This window comes from Delphinapterus leucas, chromosome 4, assembly GCF_059928025.1.
Source record: "Delphinapterus leucas isolate spDelLeu-1000000601 "Yukka" chromosome 4, BTC_Dleu_Yukka2, whole genome shotgun sequence".
In the NCBI taxonomy this organism is placed as follows: Eukaryota; Metazoa; Chordata; class Mammalia; order Artiodactyla; family Monodontidae; genus Delphinapterus; species Delphinapterus leucas.
The window spans coordinates 66,889-89,647 of NC_143132.1; the positions used below are offsets into that span (position 1 = coordinate 66,889).

The 22,759-nt window shown below is 36.9% G+C and overlaps 1 long non-coding RNA gene across 1 annotated transcript; it reads right to left on the reverse strand.

Moving 5' to 3' along the window:
* Positions 1–19,557: 19,557 nt before the first annotated feature.
* Positions 19,558–22,092, reverse strand: LOC149749247 (uncharacterized). The gene is made up of 2 exons (XR_016392923.1): positions 21,326–22,092; positions 19,558–19,928 (listed from the first exon to the last, which is right to left on the reverse strand). It is a non-coding gene; the product is annotated as an uncharacterized LOC149749247 (long non-coding RNA).
* Positions 22,093–22,759: the final 667 nt, after the last annotated feature.

Below are 22,759 nucleotides of genomic sequence, written 5' to 3' on the forward strand. Positions count from 1 at the left end.
AACGAACTAGAGGAGGCTGTGAGCATTGAACACAACAATCCAATGTTTACTCAAAAAGAAATCCTGTGCTGTTCAGCCCCAAATGGTACAGGAACTAATGTTTCTTATTCAGGTGGTAGTGTACACCTAAAAATAAGAATAAAGGCAGAGCTCCTGCATACGGAGGGAGGCAGTGTGGGAACAGAGCTGGAAGCCAGCTCAGACTCAGCTGTTTGACCTTGGGCAAGTTTAAGTTTCAGTTTCCTCATCTTTGAAATGGTCACAATAAAAGTACCTATTAAGGGCTGTGAAATCAATTGTGCCTAGCAGAATATCAATGTAGTAAATGCTTGAAAAATGCAAGCAGCTATCGCCATTATGTTATTATAACTGGTAATATTTTGCTTATTCCAAACAGGTAATGCCAGCAGTTCTCTGCTTTGAGTAGCTGAATACAATTTAAAAACATCAATTAAAAAAATTTTTTGGATTGGTTGTAGCTTTATAAATACTATATACAAATCATGTTTAAACATACACAGTGTGATTATAAAACAATGAGGAAAATTTCCTCATGTGACAAAAAGAAATGACTCATTTACTTTAATTTATTTATTTGCTCAGCAAGCATTTATCATTTTTTAGGTGCCTGACATTGCTAAGCAGTAGGGATGCAGTAGAATACAAGAAAGGCAGGCATTAAATAATTATAAAAATAAATATTTAAATTATATTGGTGAAAAGCCTAGGGGTCCTCATTGAAGGAAGAAGAGTGGTGATGGGAATAAATAAAGTGATATTTAAACTGACACCTGACAGCTATGGGTAAGTGGCTAGACCAGCACTTCTCCTCCAATTTTATTCATTATCTACCCCCACCAAAGACAGCCTTTCTAGACTTTGTTTCCTAACTGCCCTCTGAAATTCTAATACCACAGATATACTGTATATCTATTTACAGACTGCAGGAGCAATATTTTTTGCCCCAGCAGGCAATTCCTGGTTCTGGCTTGGGGGGCGATCAACATCATCTGATCAGGGGGAAGGAGACAAGTAGTCCAGACAGAGGGAAGTGCTTCTGTGAGGACCTTAAGTCCTACTGACGGGGAGACTATGATAAAACCAACTCCCAGCTCTTGTTGTTCAATAACAAATGAATCCAGTTTTGGACATGCTGAATGTGAGGACCATCTGAGACATTTAAGTAGAAAGAAATGTCCATAGGCAGGTGGATATCTGAGCATGGAGCAGACAGGAAAGGATAAGCCTACAAAGAAAGGAGATGAAGGATTAACCAGGGAGAGTAAAGGAAGAAAGTTATTTAAGAGAAGAAAAGAGTTACCAGGGTCATATGCTGCTGAGAGTTTAAGATGAGGACTGAAAAATGGCCCACAGGTGCAGTGAACTGCCAGTCCTGGTCCTTACCTGCTGACGGGGATGAATGGAATAAATGCAACCCGTGAAGACCCATCTGCTCCTCTCCAAAACCTACACAGAATGAGAATCAGAAGAAACGTGAGGTTGCTGATCTTATACAATAAAAGTAAACATACTGAAAAACATTTATTCAAAAAGTTGTTCTTACTTGTTTCTGACATTAAGGCTGACGACGTAAGTAAAATGAAAAATTCTCGATCTTCTAAGCATTTGACGATTGCCTTAAACATAAAATAGCAAGAAAGAAGATTCAATTCCTCTCTCCTTCTCCCTCTACCACATTCTTCAGTGATTTTTAAGCTCATGAAAAGTTAAAGAAAAAAATTCTTGAAATGTCAGTATTTATGGGAATCAGGACAATTTTGTCCCCAGTATCAGAAACTGCAAGCTCCTTAGCATTCAAGTAATCTTGGCCTTGTTATGGCTACATATAATAAATAACTAGAACATCATGGGTTAGTTTTAGGATAGTGTTCAATTACATAACAAATCAATCAGAAACAACGTCTTTCATTTTTTTTCATTGACATGTTGGACATTTCATACTGCTAAGTAGCCGCTCTGTTCCCATTTAGCCACTACAAATTCAAGGTCAATCAGACCTATGATTAACATGTTAAGCTCATTTTAATACAAAACATATCACAGAATCCTGGGACTAGAAAAACTGGAAGATACCATCCATTAAAAGAATCCTTTCTACAGCTTCCTAAGAGATGAGTAATAAAAGGAAATAACATCATTAGGTCCCCTGGTTATAAGAAATGCAGATGAAAATAAATACTTCTATTTTCCCTCTACCACAGTCTTCAGTGGCATCTTCTGTCATTCTAAATCACAGAGATAACAGCTCTTCTTCCCCATTAGTCACCATTTCAAAAGCCTATATACCCTTAACGAAGATAAAATTCAATGTCATACAATAATTTCTCAGTTAAAAAAACAGAATAAAAGATACCACTTTATAAAGTGATAAAACATACTTCAAAAATTGACAGGTCATAAGCCTACAAATATGATAAATCAATAAATTATTCAACAACTCAAGTATGAAAAAAAGACTTCTTTTCTAATTATTTATTGGAACTAATTATGAGACTGAAACTTCACCCACAGGAACAATCACTATTGTGAGTCTCCAAACATTTCTATCACAGCCCCTATGCATTGGTTGGTTTACATTTTTGTCTCCTATAGTCTTGTAAGTTCCTTGATGGCAGGGACAATTTGTCTTTTTGCTTCTGGCACACAGTAAGCACTCAAGAGAGAATTACTGAATAAATGTATCAACAGTTATATATACCCATATCTTTGGTATTTATCAGCAAACAGATGTAATTCTTGTTTTATCTTTTTATCGGTGTAAAGAGTAAAAGTGACAATAATTAGCTACATTATTCTGAATTTTAGTTTTGTAATATAGATGAAAGTAAAATCCTATATCTGCTTAAAACTGTACATTTCTTTATTCCAAAATATGTGCACGTAAAACAAATATGTAGTGTATCTTATTAGTCTCTCAAATTATGCGCTGAAAGGGCTATATAAAATTCCTATTTTAACCTCTGTGGGGAAAAAAATCATAGAATCTTTGAAATATCTACTTCTAGCCTTTTCCATTCACACACAGAAAAATCCAGCCATACATGTCTTTACCACCTTTTAAAGAAGAGACCTTCCTCAGTACTGTTCTTGAAGTCCAGTGTTGTAGGTACAAGGGACATTTACTGCTCGTCCACTATACACCAGGCACCAAGGTGTCAAAGATGCTTAAGACATGATACCTACCCTCAAGGAGCTCGATGTCTAGGTAGGGAGACCGATATGTAAAGATTATTCATTATAAAATGAGGCAGGAAAAGCAGCCTGGAGCACTGAGAGCGAAGGACCTTATGTGATAAGTAATTTCTGTTAAGTAATTAACACACAAACTGTGAAGTAAAGCTGGGCACCGAGTCTCCTGAGTTCAATACCAGAAGCACTCACAAGTAGACCCTTCACTAATGCATTTTCTCAAAGTATCTTTGAACTTCCTTCCTTTGAATTTCCAAATATAAAATGAACTACACTACTTCGAAAACACATAGCCTGTAATCCCCGTCGATACTCGGTGGTCACCTGCTCAGCATCCTGTGTCAGCCACTGCACCTCCTTACTGCAGAATGGGGGCCCTGACCTCGCACCCAGCTCTGGAAGGTGGGCTCTGGGTGGCCTGAACTAATCAGTGTGGGCCATTCCCTTTCTAGTTGCTGCTGAGAGACATGCAGATGATGGAACTGGTCTAAGGACAGAAGCCATGGTTTGGAGGACGGGTTCTCTCTGGATGCAAAAAGGAAGCACGCAGCCCTGACTGGCAGCCTAGGACAGAACTATTGCACAGAGGAGGGAGAAGCTGAAAGAAAAAGAGTCCTGAGCAAACAGCACTTGAACTTGCTTTACCATCTAAAACTCAAAAGTAAGCCTATCAAAACTCTTTATTGTTTAAGCCAGTCTGAATTTCTGTTACGTGCAACTCAAGCATCTTACCTGACACTTCCCCCAAGGCAGCTCACCTATCTATTCTGTTAATTTACCGGTTTCATACTGTCTACTATGGGGATAAGTCCGTTGTGCCACTAAAGGGCTGAGCAGACTTGTTTGCTCACTTCCACCATGCACACTGTTTCCTTTGGGATGTTTGGGAATCACTCACTGTAAGGTCAGCATCTACTCCTATCCTCAGACCGAGGAGCCCTGGTTAACACAGTGGAGAGGTCTTTGGATGTTACATATTTCTCAGTAGAATCGTGCTTTTCTACGCTATGAAAGCAATAGAAGCAGCAACTTTTTCTTCTTTATACACCTATGTGTTGACAAGGGTCACTTTTAAAGAAATATCCCACAAATCAATCTCCTTTGATTAATGCAGAAATACCAGGGATCTACTCAATTCTTCCATCATAAAACAAAAACAACAACAAAAAAGGATTTGAGAAAAACTGTCCTCCTATACTTAAAACCAGGAGTATGAACTGACTAGTGAGACACAGAAAAAGTAAACTAAGATACAAAGGGGATGAACATGTTAGCCAATACATATCATGTCAATAAATATTAAATGATAAATATCCTCTTAAGGGAATTTCCTGGCGGTCCAGTGGTTAGGACTTGGCACTTTCATTGTTGTGGGCCCGGGTTTGACCCCTGGTCAGGGAACTAAGATCCTACAAGCTGTGTGGCGTGACCAAAAAAAAAAAAAAAAAAAAAAATCCTTTTGAGCAAGCTAAAACAATTCAATCTAGGCAGAGCCAACTAATAAACAGATATCAATTTCTCAATTTAAGGAAAACATAATAATAATATTTTAAACTGATGATTCTTACCAATTGCTCCCTTTTAATGTACTCTGTTAGTTTATCTACTTTTTCCCCTTGTTTGTTGGACAGTTTCACCTCATACATATTGAAGCACATATCTTGGCAACAGACTGTGGAGAAAATCAGAAACACAGAACATTTCCTATTTTAAAATGCTATTGTGAAAAATTCCGTTTCTCCCTAGACCCACCGTGTGGCTGACATGGTTGGTCTTGGTGCTCCGGCCTGGTGTCAGGCCTGAGCCTCTGAGGTGGGAGAGCCGAGTTCAGGACACTGGACCACCAGAGACCACCCGGCTCCATGTAACATCAACCGGCAAGAGCTCTCCCAGAGATCTCTGTCTCAACGCTAAGATCCAGCTCCACCCAATGGCCAGCAAACTCCAGGGCTGGACGCCCCACGCCAAACAACCAGCAAGACAGGAACACAACCCCACCCATTAGCAGAGAGGCTACCTAAAATCATACTAAATTCAGAGACACCCCAAAACACACCACTGGACGCAGCCCTGCCCACCAGAAAGACAAGATCCAGCCCCACCCACCAGAACACAGGCATCAGTCCTCTCCGCCAGGAAGGCTACACAAGCCACTGAACCAACCTTACCCACTGGGGGCAGACACCAAAAACAAAGGGAACTACGAACCTGCAGCCTGCGAAAAGGAGATCCCAAACACAGTAAGTTAAGCACAATGGGAAAACAGAGAAATATGTAGCAGATGAAGGAGCAAGGTAACAAACCATCAGACCAAACGAAGAGGAAATAGGCAGTCTACCTGAAAAAGAATTCAGAGTAATGATAGGAAAGATGATCCAAAATCTTGGAAATAGGATGGAGAAAATACAAGAAACGTTTAACAAGGACCTAGAAGAACTAAAGAGCAAACAAACAATGATGAACAACACAATAAATGAAAATAAAAATTCTCAGGAAGGAAGCAATAGCAGAATAACTGAGGCAGAAGAATGGATAAGTGACCGGGAAGATAAAACAGTGGAAGTAACTACCGCAGAGCAAAATAGAGAAAAAAGAATGAAAAGAACTGAGGACAGTCTCAGAGACCTCTGGGACAATATTAAAAGCACCAATGTTTGAATTATAAGGATCCCAGAAGAAGAAGAGAAAAAGAAAGGGTCTGAGAAAATATCTGAAGAGATTATAGTTGAAAACTTCCCTAACATGGGAAAAGAAACAGCCAGTCAGGTCCAGGAAGTGCAGAGTGTCCCATACAGGATAAATCCAAGGAGAAACATGCCAAGACACATATTATTCAAACTATCAAAAATTAAATACAAAGAAAAAAATCCTAAAAGCAGCAAGGGAAAAGCAACAAATAACACACAAGGGAATCCCCGTAAGGTTAACAGCTGATCATTCAGCAGAAACTCTGCAGGCCAGAAGGGAGTGGCAGGACATATTTAAAGTGATGAAAGGGAAAAACCTACAACCAAGATTACTCTACCAGCAAGGATCTCATTCAGGTTCGATGGAGAAATTAAAACCTTTACAGACAAGCAAAAGCTAAGAGAATTCAGCACCACCAAACCAGCTTTACAACAAATGCTAAAGGAACTTCTCTAGGCAGGGAACACGAGAGAAGGAAAACACCTACAAAAACAAACCCAAAACAATTAAGAAAATGGTACTAGGAACATACATAGCGATAATTACCTTAACTGTAAATGGATTAAATGCTCCAACAAAAAGACATAGCCTGGCTGAAGGGATACAAAAACAAGACCTGTGTACATGCTGTCTACAAGAGACCCACTTCAGACCCAGGGACACATACAGACTGAAAGTGAGGGGATGGAAAAAGATACTCCATGCAAATGGAAATTGAAAGAAAGCTGGAGCAGCAATTCTCATATCAGACAAAATAAACTTTAAAATAAAGACTATTACAAGAGACAAAGAAGGACACCACATAATGATCAAGGGATCAATCCAAGAAGATATAACAACTGTAAATATTATGCATCTGACATAGGAGCACCTCAATACACAAGACAAATGCTAACAGCCATAAAAGGGGAAATCCATAGTAACACAATAATAGTAGGGGACTTTAACACTCCACTTTCACCAACAGACAAATCATCTAAAATGAAAATAAATGAGGAAACACAAGCTTTAAATAACACCTTAAACAAGATGGACTTCACTGATATTTATAGGACATTCCATCCAACAACAACAGAATACACTTTCTTCTCAAGTGCTCATGGAACATTCCCCAGGATACATCATATCTTGGGTCACAAATCAAGCCTTGGGAAATTGAAGAAAATTGAAATCGTATCCAGTATCTTTTCTGACCACAACTTTATGAGACTAGATATCAATTACAGGGAAAAAAACTGTAAAAAATACAAACACATGGAGGCTAAACAACACGCTACTAAATAACCAAGAAATCACTGAAGAAATCAAAGAGGAAATAAAAAAATACCTAGAGACAAATGACAATGAAAACACGACCCAAAACCTATGGGATGCAGCAAAAGTTCTAAGAGGGAAGTTTACAGCACTACAATCCTACCTCAAGAGACAAGACAAATCTCAAATAAACAACCTAACCTTACACCTAAAGCAATTAGAGAAAGAAGAACAAAAAAACCCCCAAAGTTAGCAGATGGAAAGAAATCATAAAGATCAGATCAGAAATAAATGAAAAAGAAATGAAGGAAACAATAGCAAAGATCAATCAAACTAAAAGCTGGTCCTTTGAGAAGATAAACAAAGTTGATAAACCATTAGCCAGACTCATCAAGAAAAAAAGGGAGAAGACTCAAATCAACAGAATTAGAAATGAAAGAAGGAGAAGTAACAACTGACACTGCAGAAATACAAAGGATCATAAGAGACTACTGCAAGCAACTATATGCCAATAAAATGGACAACCTGGAAGAAATGGACAAGTTCTCAGAAAAGCACAACCTTCCGAGACTGAACCAGGAAGAAACAGAAAATATAAACAGACCAATCACAAGCAGTGAAATTGAAACTGTGATTAAAATTCTTCCAACAAACAAAAGGCCAGGACCGGATGGCTTCACAGGCAAATTCTATCAAACATTTAGAGAAGAGCTAACACCTATCCTTCTCAAACTCTTCCAAATTATAGCAGAGGGAGGAACACTGCCAACCTCATTCTACGAGGCCACCACCATCCTGATACCAAAACCAGACAAAGATGTCACAAAGAAAGAAAACCACAGGCCAATATCACTAATGAACATAGATGCAAAAATCCTCAACAAAATACTAGCAAACAGAATCCAAGAACACATTAAAAGGATCATACACCATGATCAAGTGGGGTTTATCCCAGGAATGCAAGGATTCTTCAATATACGCAAATCAATCAATGTGATACACCATATTAACAAATTGGAGGATAAAAACCATATGATGATCTCAATGGATGCAGAAAAAGCTTTTGAGAAAATTCAGCACCCATTTACGATATAAACTCTCCAGAAAGTAGGTAGAGGCGGAACCTCCCAAGAACTGAATCACAGAGCTACTCTACACCTTTCACAAAAGACCCTTTTAAGAAGTACTTAAGGGAAAACAGAAGTAAGAGGGCGAGAGAGAGAGTGCACATGCACGCGTGCATGTGTGTATGAAAGAGAGGGTGGAAAAGAACTGGAACAGAGCTCAGGACATGCAGTGTACCATGACATCTGAACAGACCTTTGTGCTCCACGTAATTCTGTTTTCTAAAAGCAGCTTCTGGTAGTCTGTTTTTCAAAGACGACACTTTCATTACATACTTAAACTCTAGTTCGTGTGGTCTAAAAAACAAAATAACAATATCATGTGATGTAATAAACACTGAAACTACAGCTTCATAAGTTTTGGCTTTCGAATATAAAGCAAACAAAAATATTATAACCACAAAAAATTCTTAAATCTATAAACGCCAGATCAAATAATGTACATATTCATAAATATTATAGATTTTTGAGTATGTGACCTCATAAACCATGGTCTGCAAATGTGTTCCCATTTTCTGAATGCATGCATTTCTGTTATAACCAAAATATCCAGACATGTGGAAGAATTATGCATATTGGAACGAGAATCTTCTAGAAATTACACTACGTAAGAACTTTTGATAATATGGGACTGCCGACCATGCAGTGCCACAGGATGAACCGCAGCCAGACTTGCATCATTTCCCCTGACTACCTTTTCCTTCTTTAAAACTCATTTTTAAATACTTGCAGACTTACAGATGCCTCCTTTCCCCCCAAATACTTCTTAATGTGTACCCTTAAGAAAAATATTTCCTTATATAACCACAAAACAATTAGCAAAAATCAACAAATTAACAATGATACAGGACAATTTTTTAACCTACAGACCTCATTCAAATGTTGCCAACTGTCTCACTAAGGTCCCTTGTAACAAAAGAAGGTACTTTTTTCTGGTTCAGGATCCAATCCAGGATGCCACATTGCATTTACGTATGTCTCTTTAGTCTCCTTCAGTCTGCAACAATCTCTGAGTCTTTATCTTCAGTGACCTTGATATTTTTGAATAATATAGACCATTTATTTTGCAGAATGTCCCTCAATCTGGGCATGTCTAACCTTTCTTCCTGATTAGATTGGCAGGAGCACCACAGACTGATATCGTGTTATTCTCTGTGCATCGTATCAGGAAGCACATGATGTTTATTCCTCTCCTGGTGACATTAACTTAACCACTTAGTTAAGATGGTCTCTGTAGCTTCTTCCATTGTAAAGTCTTTATTTTTTCCTTTGCGAGATATGTAAATACCATCAAACTTTCACCTACTACATCAAGCCTCCACTGATTATTATGATGTTGCCAAAATGTGATTTCCAAATTCCATCGCTCTTTCTATACCTATTAGTTGCACTCTACAGTGAGAAAGAACTTTCCCTTCTCTCCCATTTATTTATTCACAGAATCCTTAATTTATTCTATGGGCTATAAATTCCCTCTCTCTTCTTAAAAAAGGCCAGTAGAAAGTAAATGATTTCTAATAGCACACCAGTTTTCATTTTATTTTTCAATTAAAGCATGTCTAACTTTCAACAGTTTTGGGTGCAAACTAAGAATAGATTAAACAAAAAGATATCACAAGATGCCCTTCACAGTTCTCTCTGCAGAAGCAAGTACTGTAATTCATCATAATGTAAATACATGTAAAGGCTACTCTAATACTAGTCTAGGAAAATCGTGTGAAAATTAAAAAGCTAGATACTGCAAACCTTATAAAGATTCTAATAGAATTCAGTGGCTAGAATCTGTTGCATCTGTTATCTAGGCAAGTCCAAGTTGTTTCTTGGGGAAAGTCAAACTTCTAGCATCAAGTAAATTAATTTAGCCTGAGAGATCATTTTCCCATAAATAGATTAAGATACTAAAATATAAAAAGTGATTTGTCAAAGATTATAAAACTAACTTATTTCAAGGCAACGGTCAGATTTATATCTGAATTTAGGTCTCCTGTGTCATGGCCCTGTGCTCTATACATCTCCCCAGGAGTAATCTAAAACCAAGTACAGTTGCTGTATTTCACACCAGTGCCAACAAGCAAGACCTCAAAATGAGAATCAAAAAATTATACAAGCATCAGTAAAGGCACTTATTCAATACTTACAGTTGTTTTGGAACCAATGTGCCGTAAGAGGACCAAAGAGTTATATCACACATCAGACAGCCTTGAATAATTAATTTCCCTTTCCATGGATAGATGAGAACTGTGAGAAATGAGGGTAAGAAAGAAACTGATTATTTTATTTATGAACAAAACATTTACTTAAAGAAACAGCTAAAAGAACCAATTAAATAATTTCTTACCATCTTCTTTGAGTTCAAGTCTAGGGGGAAAAAAAAGAAGCATATTTTATAAGAGCAAAGGAAAGAAATCCAGTAAAACAAAGTATGTACATAATTACTTACTTGCTTTTATGATTATGAGCTGGTGCTGCCATCTTTTTAGGTTCCCTGTACTGAAAAGCTACAATCACATAAGGACAGATCTGTCTGGGTCGCTCAATAACAGTGCTGCCTGAAAGTTCATAGAGGTAATACTGAAAGAAGCAAAATAAGTATTATCAGGGTAATACTACAGAATTCCACGTGCATCAAGTTTATTTCAACCCTACCCAGCCCCAAAATTTAACTCCTTAGATTTAGAAATGATTTATTCCCAGGTGACTATACCTGATTCAGTTCAAAGGTGCGAAACTGACTTGTCTTGTGAGAAAACTTGTTAGTACTTACAGCCACGTGGCAATCATAGCCAGAAGATGGGCTGGTATAGTTAGTTGTATAATTCTCAGACACAAACTTGACTCTTCCCTAGAATGAAAATATTAAGACTAATCAAATGTTTTCAAATAGCAATAATCTGACTCTAGGATTTATTTAAAAGTAGCCTAATAAAGAACATATACACATGTTTGCTGTCAAGGTCCCGCCTCTTCATCAACAGGACCACCAAAGGCAATACTAAGAAGACAAATAATATAAATGGTACTTCAGTGAGCAATCAAAACCTGTATTCTCTCCCCATCAAACAGCTTATGATGTTGGGCAGGGCTGCCTTCTAAGCAGTAAAGTAAGGAAGACTGAGAGCACATAGGCAAAAACTAAACAGCAGTATCCACCAGACAGGGTGGGATATGGGGGCACGAAACCAATGGCGAGGCACAATCTGACATAAGCAAAAAATGTTTGTTACCTGAGCTGACAGGCACGTTGTCTGCGGCAGAACTACAGCACTTATCACAGAGCAGGAGAGGGAAGAGTAAGGGAGGGAAGCAGTGACTATGAGCCAATGCAATGCTACTTTCCCTCCAGTTCTTGGGGACAAGTTTTGGAATACGAAGAGTTCACACTCTTAAAAAAATCAGTAGTGTTAGGTTTATAACCAAAGAACTTAAGATAGTAGGAAAGCTAAAACAAAAGCAAAACCAAAACAAGACCACAGAATATGTCCTCAAAAAGCCCCCCAACCTCTAAAATTAGAGTTTTCCTACTATTTGAGTGAAAATTCTAATTGCGTGATTCATTTATACTGGACTATTTAAGGGCATTTAAAAATTTCTGAGATCATCAGTTGCAGGTGCCCCATGAAACTGTGAACAAGGTCTCAATGTTTTAGGGGTTAAAAAAATATATAAAGGTTTCTCATTTTGACAACTTAAATCAATGAATGTTGCTTTCTAAATTCATCTCTTATAACTGAAATCACACTGCTTTATAAGCAGCTACTCGTTTTCTGTTATTTACTATTTAAAAAGTGGCATTGTGGGACAGGGTGAGAGGAAAGCTTTTCACTGAATACCTGTTGTATTATTTTGAAGCTTTTTTTAAAAAAACATATTCATAGATCATCTATAAAATGAATTTAAAAAAAGCTTTGTCCGTAAAGGAAAGCAAAAAGCAGTTATTTTCTCTGACTTTAGATAGCTGTCTTTGGCAAGGACTATGTGTAGCAAATGATCTGCAAAGAACATTATCACAGACTGATAATCTTTCATTTTTAAAAGAAAAATTACATAGAAGCACATTTAGTCTTTACCTTAATTAGATTAAAAATTACAACATAACCAGACTTCCCATGATACCAAGGTCTTGCATGAAGATAGTCTGAGTATTTGGAAATGTATACACCTATAAAAGTATAAAAATAGATTAATTTACACTTTAAAAAGATTATTTACACATGGGTTACCTTTAACTGAACAAGACAACACAAAAGACAAATAAATGCTAACATTAAAAAACTATTTTGAAACTGCTTACCTTTTAAAAACTATTTGAGATATTCTAAAGGTATGGAAACATTAGAGCTAAGATACAATACATCTGTTCGACAACCAGTTTTCTATTTGGGTATGGTAAGTGAAAAGGGATAAGAGTATCACATGTTTGGAAAAGTCTTCGTGAGTCTGTTTTTTCTCCATGCAATCATTCAGTGAAAAGGCCTATAGTAATCTGATTCTCAAGTTATTTTTTGCAAAACATCTCAGTAAGTACTCATATTTAAGAATGTGTGCTGAGGTCTACTACACTGCAGCTGTGTGCCAGGCAGCAGTGCCACAAAGGGAAATACAACGAGGTCCTGCCTTCAAGCAGCTTATTCTGCTGGGCTGTGAATTCCAGGGAGGCGGGGGTTATATCTGTTTTGTTCACCACTGTAGCCACATCACAGCCCACTGCAGCTTAATAGAGAAGTGAGTCTCAAGAGGGGAGAGACTCCTTTAAGTTACGACAGGAGAAGAGGATCCCCACCCGGCAGCAGCAGTGAGAATAAGGAGGAAAGGACACATTTCAGAGATATTCCTGAAGTATCTCTTTTGAAACATAAAAGACAATGGTGAGGACATGGATATAGCAGACAGAGCAATAAACTTGTGGCCAGGAGATTGGGTTCCAGTTCCAGGTTTTTCACTTACTGCTAATAATAACCATGTGACTGAGGAGTATGTCACTTAAGCGGGCAAGGTGGGCATGAGTATAGATACATAAATCACAGGGTTCTCAGGAAGATTTAAAAAGATCCATAAACTTTTAAAACTATAATACACTACAGTAATATAAAGGATTACTTTCATACACAGAACTATCCATTTCTATTTGAGCCCAAAACTATAGAACACACACAGGCAGTAGTGCTATTTTATTATTACCCCCAGTACATGTGATGAAGAAGATTGTGTATTTATAGGAGCAATCCAGCCTCTATCTACTCCACCACCCTACTGAAGCCAGCCTCTCAAACATCAACAATAAACTCATGTGACTGCAGTAAAGCGCAAAAATGGCCTTAATTTTTAGAGATGTAAGCTGAGGTGTTTGCTTGTAATTCACTTTCACAATTTTCAGAAAAAAAAACTTTTTTAAACAAATGAAGAGAATAATGCAAAACATTATCTGTTAAACGTAGGTGATAGGTATATTATACTATGCTCTCTACTTTTTCTATGTTAGCATTTTTCATAATGAAAAGAAGGGGGGGTTAAAAAGAGTAGGGGAGAAGGAAAAAAAGGTTTTAGGTAAACTGTTATTGGGGTTATGAACTTATCCCCTTTCATGTCCTTTAGAAGAGCTGAATATAAGTTTAAAAAAACATTTGTTTTACACAGAGTTACCATATGAGCCAGCAATTCCACTCCTAGGTATAAACCCAACAGAAATGAAAAAACATGTCCACATAAAGACCTGGACAAGAACGTACATAGTACCATTTTTTTATAATAGCCAAAAAGTAGAAACAACCAAATGTCCATCAAGTGCTGAATGGATAAAGAAAATGCGGTACAGTGGAATATTATTCAGTCAAAAAAGGAATGAAGTATATGCTACAACATGGATGAATCTCAAAAACACTAAGCTAAGTAAAACAGTTAGTCACAAAAGGTCATATACGATCCCATCTACATGGAATGTCTGGAATAGGCCAATCCATAGGGGCAAAAAGTAGAGTACTGGTTGCTTAGGCTGGTGGGAGTGGGGAGTGACTGATGAAAATGGTCTAAAATTGATTGTGCTGATGGCTGCATATTCATTTTAGTGAATATGCTAAAAAAAATTGTATACTTTAAACAGGTGAAACGAATGGTATGTGAATGTTATCTCAATAAAGTTGTTATTTAAAAGAAATGGTCAGCAGGAATGTAGCCATGGAGCCCAGTAATCCTTCTCAGTGCTGATCTCCAACTTCTGTAGCATCTGACACTGCTAACACCCCTCCTTACAGCCTTCTGTTCTCTGTGAAACTCCACCTCCTGATTCTTCATCCCCTGGACTGCTCTCAACTCCCTCTTCCTAGCCTTGCCCCGTGGCCCCATCCCTTGCTCCCATAACCACCTGAAAGTTCTGCTCTTGCCATCTTTGCTGCCCCATGTAACAATGTTTTTGGCTTCAGCTAACACCCACCCGCTGCCACCTTGAACCCCAACCTCCAGTTCTAATCCCTTTTCCAACTATTTTTACCACCAGCAGGACAGCTTTCAGAAACACTTATGACCACCTCATTATTTCTCAAATTTAGCTCACTGAAGTAGTAGTGTTCATTTAGGTGTAAGCTCCAAGCTAAGCACTTGACACAGTCTCATGTAATCCTCACAGCAAATCTAGATGATAGTTTCATCTATTTTACAGATGAGGAAAGTGAAGCTTAAAGAAATTAGTGCTAATCCACATTCTTGACAGTAAGATTACCTTTCTCTTTTAACTCAACAGCTTCCCTACAATTTCCTCTCCTCCGTGTCTCTCTTCTACTGACAATATCAGTGCAGTGTAAGTTACCTTACATTTGATTCTTTGTTACTCCTCACATTCCACAGTTGCCAAGGTGCGTCAGTTCCCTCTATTATGTGTTCCTACTGCCATTATGATAATTCAGAAGAAATCCTCACTAGCCCCAGATGACTGCACTGAACTCTTGGCACTGAAAGATACCTTCAGTACCTTTTCTAGTCCAACCATCCTTTTAAAAAAGATAACTCCTATTAGAAAACCTTAAGTCTTAGACTCAAAGCTCATTTATATGTTTAAAGGTCTGCTTCCAAAGATCACTATTTATCATCAATGAAACTAGCATTTAACATAGGTATCTTATGTAACTAACTAAACCCCACTTCACCTTGTAAAAGAGATTCCTTTTCCTTACAGACGTACCTTTCCCTGGGTCACCCAGAGTGCTGATAGCACTGCTGCCAACACAGAGTCCACGCTGACATACCAACTTTGCCTTAAACAAAAGATCGTACTTTGCTTATCATATCGTTCTTGGGAGGGTCCATGAAATAACTCTATAATCTATATACAGACTTTCAATACAGAATCTGTACGTTCTATGCATTCATGGCACAAAGCAAGCTTACGTAAGGCAATTGTGTTTTAGTTAATATTAACAGCTCAAACTTTTTCGTGAAATTTTATTATTTCTGTTAACAAAAATGTCACCAGCAAAACCAGATTAAACAAGCTCACAGATAAGTCCTCTCTTGAAGATTTCTTTTTCAATTACAGCTTGGGAATCACTAAATTTGAAAATGTCTTCTCCGCAAATGCTTTATTTTTTTTTTTTTAGTATGAATCCATAACATATCTTATTTGGAAGTTAAACAAACTCTCTAGTATTACTATATAATCCATAAGTTATATGGTAATGTTAATTATTCTTTAGCAAATCTATCCCTGTTCTTTAAAAATCATGACCTCAACCGAAATACTACCTTTGAATTACTTTAAGTTGGATTATAGATCTCTAGCATTGCTGAACTGTATCTAGAAGCCACACACATCTCTGGAGACATACCTGCACACAGTAGTTTCCTTCTCCACAATTTAGGTACAACCAACAATATGGATGTTCAATTTTCAAAATAAGGCATGAAACAATTCCAAGTAACTAGAATGCTGAACGTGTTCATCTTGTCCCCAAAATCATGTAATTTAAACTTGAAAAACCTCCACAAGAAATAGAAAATATCTATCTAAACAATGATCGAGAATAGAAAATATCCATTCACTCCATTAAAAGTCATTATTAATACTTAAGGAATCTGTATTAATCAAAATCTCACCACGAGCTTACAAATGTATTCAAGATAAAACTAAAGAAAACCTATGGAAAGTTGTAGAAATCCAATCTCTTTCATGACAAGCTTTCACTGTCATTTACATTGCCACCAAACTAACAAAAAAGACTGATGAACTGGTAATCTTACAAACTTTATAGACCTAAAATACCAATATTTAACTTTAATGATATAATTAATTTTGTACATTAACATCACAAAATTACTTTTCTACGATCGAATTCCCTTACCTGATTTTCAGTTTCAAACAGAAGAAACCCGTAAGTTTCTTGAAGTTCTTCGTGAGTACAGTTACTTGCTTTTTTTTCTTGGTAAAGAGTTTTGTACTGTATAAGGAGAGAATAATCAAATGTTATAAACATGTTATTTTGCCTTGAAAATTAACTTTTAAAAATGCATCATCTGAATTCCTCCTGCTAAAAGACTAATGACATTTATTATTTTTCTATTCCCTAGAATATATTATAATTACCTTTCAAGTGACTATTTCCAAGGATCTTTTATTTCAGCTGAAATGGGATAGCTAAAAAGAACTAGGCTTATATATCAAAAATAATGGGTCTCTTTCTTTAAAACTAAAATAAAACAGACACAGTGTGTACCAAGCACCTCACCTCATTTAAGAAAATGTCATTTTTCACCAGTCACTTGACTGTACTGAAAACCATGCTCAGATGCAGAGTCCAAGTAAGAAGTATGGAGAATTGAAACTGCCCTCTGGAAGAGAGAGTCTGAACTCAAGGACACTGTCTCAAAAACTGCAAAACACAAACAAAAATAATGCAACTGTTTAAGATAACCAAAGGATGGGGAAAAGTGGCACACTAAATATCACTGAATACTGATACAGGAAATATATCATCTATGATAATAGGAAATAATCATCTATTTCCTTCCTGTATGATTAAGACATTTACAATGTGTTTTGGCTACCATATCTGGACTATCTTAAAAGATCTCACATGTGAAAATAACCTAAATGGATTATAACTGAGGGTGAATGACTTTTAATGCAAGAATAAATCCCTTTTGGTTTCAAGCTGGGCGCTGTAGCCACACTGGGTAAAAGCAGATGCAACTGTAGTGTCAAGTTGGTGGTCAGCAACTGCTTAGACCAATTCTTCTCATTCTTAAATTTTTTTAAACCTAAGCCACATTTTGATAAACTTACCCTTCCTGTCTTCTCACCAAATCCCCAAGGAAGTCTGTTAGGTTCCTTGGAAGGAGCCTACTACTGCACACTCAGCAAACACATTAGAAATCATGTTTCTTTGGGGCTTCCTCACCAGCCTGTACATGTCTATTAAAATTTACTTCTTATGGGCTGTATTATAAAATCATCATTTTACAAAAATAAAACTTTATTACTTTTCTTGAAAGTGCTTTCTTCAAACCATACCCATGTGTTATCCCAAAGATGCTGGTATACCCCTCCCATGAGAGGCATGCTTCCTAATTGAGAACTACTGACTCAATCCAGTAATTCTCTTGATTGAGCCCTTGTGTCTTTTGATTTTACCAGTCCTCACTTAGCAAGAACTGAGCCTAATGAGTTCTCATAACATTGAACTATTTGATTTGTTTACTCCTTTCTATTTACATCCTCTCTATTCTCTTTAACAAGGTTGGGGGGGCGGATACACACTGATTATTTGTAAATAATAGAGAGAATAATTTATGTAAGACTGGAAGTTTGGGCCTTACAGTATAAATAAGTACATTAATCTGGCTTCCTACTTATACCAGGACTCTGCCAATTACACTAGAGTTCAAAAGTTAAAGAAAACATAAGCTTTTTAATTAAAATTAATTTATGAACAACAGATTAAAAAACCCTAGACTATTACAGAAATCAAAACAAACATTTCAGTAAAATTCATTTGGACTAAACTGTCCTAATGCTTCAATTCCCAAGGTAATTTAAAAATGATTTTGATAATAATACTTCATCGTATCAAAAATAAAAGATTATAAATAGCAAGGAAAGAAAGAAAAGAGGATGAAACACTTAAGAATATTCTGAAGTTGGCACATCTGATCTATATCGATTGTATCTGACTTTGATTTTTCCTCAGTTTCACCTTCTCTCTTTCAATATCGGTATACCAGTGCTGTGAAAAATATGGATATTCTAAAGAGATTCAAACAGCAAAACACCAGTGATAACAATTTAAAAATTATGGCTTTCTTTAGCTACTTCCTCAAAACAAACTGGGAAGCCTATGCACTTGCAAACTCCTTTTACAAATAATCTGTACAGCTAGCTCAAATGCAAATCAGGATTCCTTTAAAAATTATAATTTTGGAAACCTAGTATTTAAATTTTTTAAAAGGCAATATAATATTTAAAGAATCTAATTATACCATGAGGCTCAATATTTGTGAAAGATGTTGCTTACAAGTGAAAGAAATAAAAGTTGTCATAGCTTTGGAAATGACCAATCTATGATTATCAACTTCCCTAAATTCTGCAAGATGTTAATAGATTATAAGTTTCACAAGTACTGAATACTACATATATCCCCAATTTTGAGCATCAACACACAATAATAAACTGAAAACTGTGAGAAATAATGCAATTTAAAAGACCCCATCTAATACAATGTGGGGAGTACTGCTCCCAATAAAGCTAGGACTAATGGTAATGATTTAAAATAAACAAGGAGGAACAAGTAAGAAATGACTTATTTTGTACTTTTATACTGTAACTTCTAAAACCATTTATTTATGGTTAAAAATGCTTCCTTTTTATGTCAGCACTCTCCAAATAGCCATATGTTAGAAAAGTAATAATTTTACAGTTGGCAGAAGGAAAAGCATATCAAAAGAGAAGTTAATGGAAAACCACAGTAAACCCTGAATCTTTCATGACTTCATAATAAATGACCTCAATTATACTCTCAAGAAAGCACAAGTTTCCTGCTCTATAATTAAGGACATAATGAGAATTTTACTGATAAATCATTTGACGTTGTCTCTTCCCACACAATGCGCTTTCATTTAACCGCCTAAAACAAGCGTACAAAACGAGGAGCATTAAATAAATGGATAGTTTCATTTTTTGCTGAGCAATGCACATGCTCTAGTTTAACATTCAAGATGATCAGAATATTAAGAGAAAGAAGAGGGGGCTATTCCACAAAGAAATCTAAAGCAACATCTAAGAAGGTAACTTGAAAAGTACCTGTCTGTAAAGCATAAAGAGTGTCCCTTACTGTTTAAGTGATCAACAAAGAGCACATGGAAAAAACTGAAGTTGAATCAAAATGGCTCTGAAAACTGAGTTAATATTCTTTCCTGTAGCACCTGGCTTTGGGCACGTTTCTCTGCCATTTGTGGATTGGATCTTAAAAGTCAGGTCAAGCTTGGGTTTCCCTGGTGGCACAGTGGTTGAGAGTCCGCCTGCCGACGCAGGGGACACGGGTTCGTGTCCCGGTCCGGGAAGATCCCACATGCCGCGGAGCGGCTGGGCCCGTGAGCCATGGCCGCTGAGCCTGTGCGTCCGGAGCCTGTGCTCCGCAATGGGAGAGGCCACAACAGTGAGAGGCCTGCGTACTGCAAAAAAAAAAAAAAAAAAAAAAAGTTAGGTCAAGCTTGACACAACAAGTTGGATTCTGCTCAAAGCGCCCTGCATCAATCTCCCCCATCTCAAAATCCATGACAGGGATACTGAGTGTCTGATTTCGGGACACTTTTTTCTCTCTTTATAACTTCTAATAAGAGAGATAAAAAAATTATAAACCAGCTTCTGATGCTATACCACAGGTATCTATTTTCCATTCTATAAGCATCTGGTCTGAAAGCAAATAATGAGATGAACAAACGTCAACAACTTAGGTGTCACAGTAATCTAACAGAATCTAGCCACTTCTACATCTCCCCCAGACTTACATGACCACAACTCCTGTTTGTGAATTAAGCAATAGCACTTATCAGAGACAGAAACACTAAGAACCCAACAATATGTGCCATTAAAGGCCCTTATTAGTAGAAGGCAACCTACACCTTTTAATACTCTCCATGCCTATATACTGTATCTCCTCTAAGTAGGTCATTTGACAGTTGTTGAAGGAACAGCCCATTCTTTAATCACCTAATCCTAAAATGTACTACCCTTACCTTTAAGATATCAAAGGACTGCCAGTTTAAGATATATACAGCTTTTTTAGAACACAATTTGGCAGAAAGTAACAAAAACTTAAATGGGCATACCAAATAACCATTCCATTTCTGGGAATCTGTTCCTCAGAAATATTAGCATAAGTGCAGGGGTTATATGTCCAAGGGTGTTCCATGCACCAACACCTATAACAGCAAAAACACTGGAGACAACCTAAATTGCCATCAATAGGGAAACACCTTGCACTTACTAAATAAAAACAAAGTAAATCTGTATATACTGACGTACAAAGATATCTATTGTATACTACTGAGTGAATAATATGTATTATCTGTCATTTTGGTAAAAAAAAAAAACCATAAAAAATTATGTGTTTGGAAGTATACAGAAAAAGATGTAGAAAAGATGGGAAATCCAACCGTTAACAGTATATACACCAATGGTGATTGGGGAGTGGACAAAAAGGAGAACTTATACTTTTGCCTTATATATATCACTACAATTTAGATTTTTCTTACATAAGCATGTATTACTTCTACTATTTAAAATATCTCAATTTAAAATCAAGTAAAATAAATCATAATTTCAAAGAAATACAGATAGAGGAGTGTGACAATTTCTCTTGAACACACACACCTTTTCTGATGCAATTTGCAAACTTAATCACCTATCAATTTTTGACTAATAATTATAAGAAATCTGTAGCTACTGGAAGTTAGAATTTTTAAAAAAGTCCTTTCATTTTACATGATCTAAATTAAAATCTAAAAAACTGTACTGTGCAGCTTTGGATTCATTAGTAATAGCTTATAGCATTTAGTTTAATACCCACTCTTCTCTGATATGAACCTTGTCTCGGTCTTCTCTCACAGGGAATGGAGCTGGGAGGGTGGTCTTAATTCATTTGCACCAAGTATACCCCCGGACTTCTTGACATAGTCCTGTTCTCTGCTAATGTCATAAATGCTAAAATGAAAAAAGAAAAAATTAAATCATAAAGTGAATAGTTCTATTTCAGGCATATCTACTATATAAATAAATGTTTACTGAGCATCTAGTTTGCATTAGGTACAATTTTGTGATGTTTCCCTTCTTTGTCAAGTCTCCAGAGCTAAAGGCTAAATTTGCTGTATAAGAAGTAGTAACACACATAGATTGAAGTGGTTTTCCCCCAATTCTTTAATTTCTAAAGAAAATTTTCTTCGCAGAGATAAACAGGAATCAATTTTGCCTCATTGAAAAAACCCTTTCAAAATGCACAGATTATAGAACCACACCCATGTTCTACTGGCTGGAAATAATAAAATCAAATAGAACACAAATAAAACCTCTCCCCACCCCTACATAAGTAATATTTGATTCACCCTTCATTAAACAAAACTATTAGTGATGACTATTATGTGCCTAGTACTATGCTATACCCTGCATTTTATCAAGACAAACGAGAAAAAGTCTCTATGATGAAAGTGTCCCGGTGGCCTGGAGATCTTAGAATGCGCTCACAAAATACTCCTAGAGTGAGTGTGTGACCTTTGGAAAGCAAGGGCTGTATCTCCTGGTGACAGTGGTCTCAAAGAGGAAAGCAGAGCTGGAAGTAAAGACCCTCCCAAACCAGATTACACTTGCAACTTAGAAAAGGAGTAGCAACAAAGGCACCATATTTTTAAAAACAATCCTCAGCTTCAGGAGCAGAGGAGGGAACCCTTAAGCCTGAAAACTGCTCTGTTGCATCCGTACACTGGGCTCAAACACATCTTCAGAGCTAGAATAAGATGAAGGCAGGGAGAGGGCATCTTTTCCTTTGTCCTCGGTGAGAAAGCTTTCCCAGAATTCTCTCTGCAGGCACCCCATTCTCAACTCATTGGCCAGAACTGAGTCACACGTTTATTCCTAAAACAATCACTAACCAAAGAGAGTGGAATTACCATAATGAGCTTAGAGTAACTAAGAGTCACACAGCCCCCCACTCTCACCCGCCCAAGCTGCTCCTGAAGCATGGGATCACCCCAAAAGCTAGACAAAATTGTGGTTTGGGGGAAGGGAAGAAAAAGGGAGGTGATTACTGGGAAGGCAGTCAACAACATTATCACACTAAGGTCTCAACAAGTTAGTGGTAGGTCTGCACTAGAATCCTGGTCTCCTGAATCCCAATTTAATTCTCCCCTCTTGACATAATGAACGATATAATCAATATTGCTACTTTTTCTAAAGAATCTTAAATATATTCACACAGTTCTACCTCAAATCCTTTTTGAAAAAAGGTGTA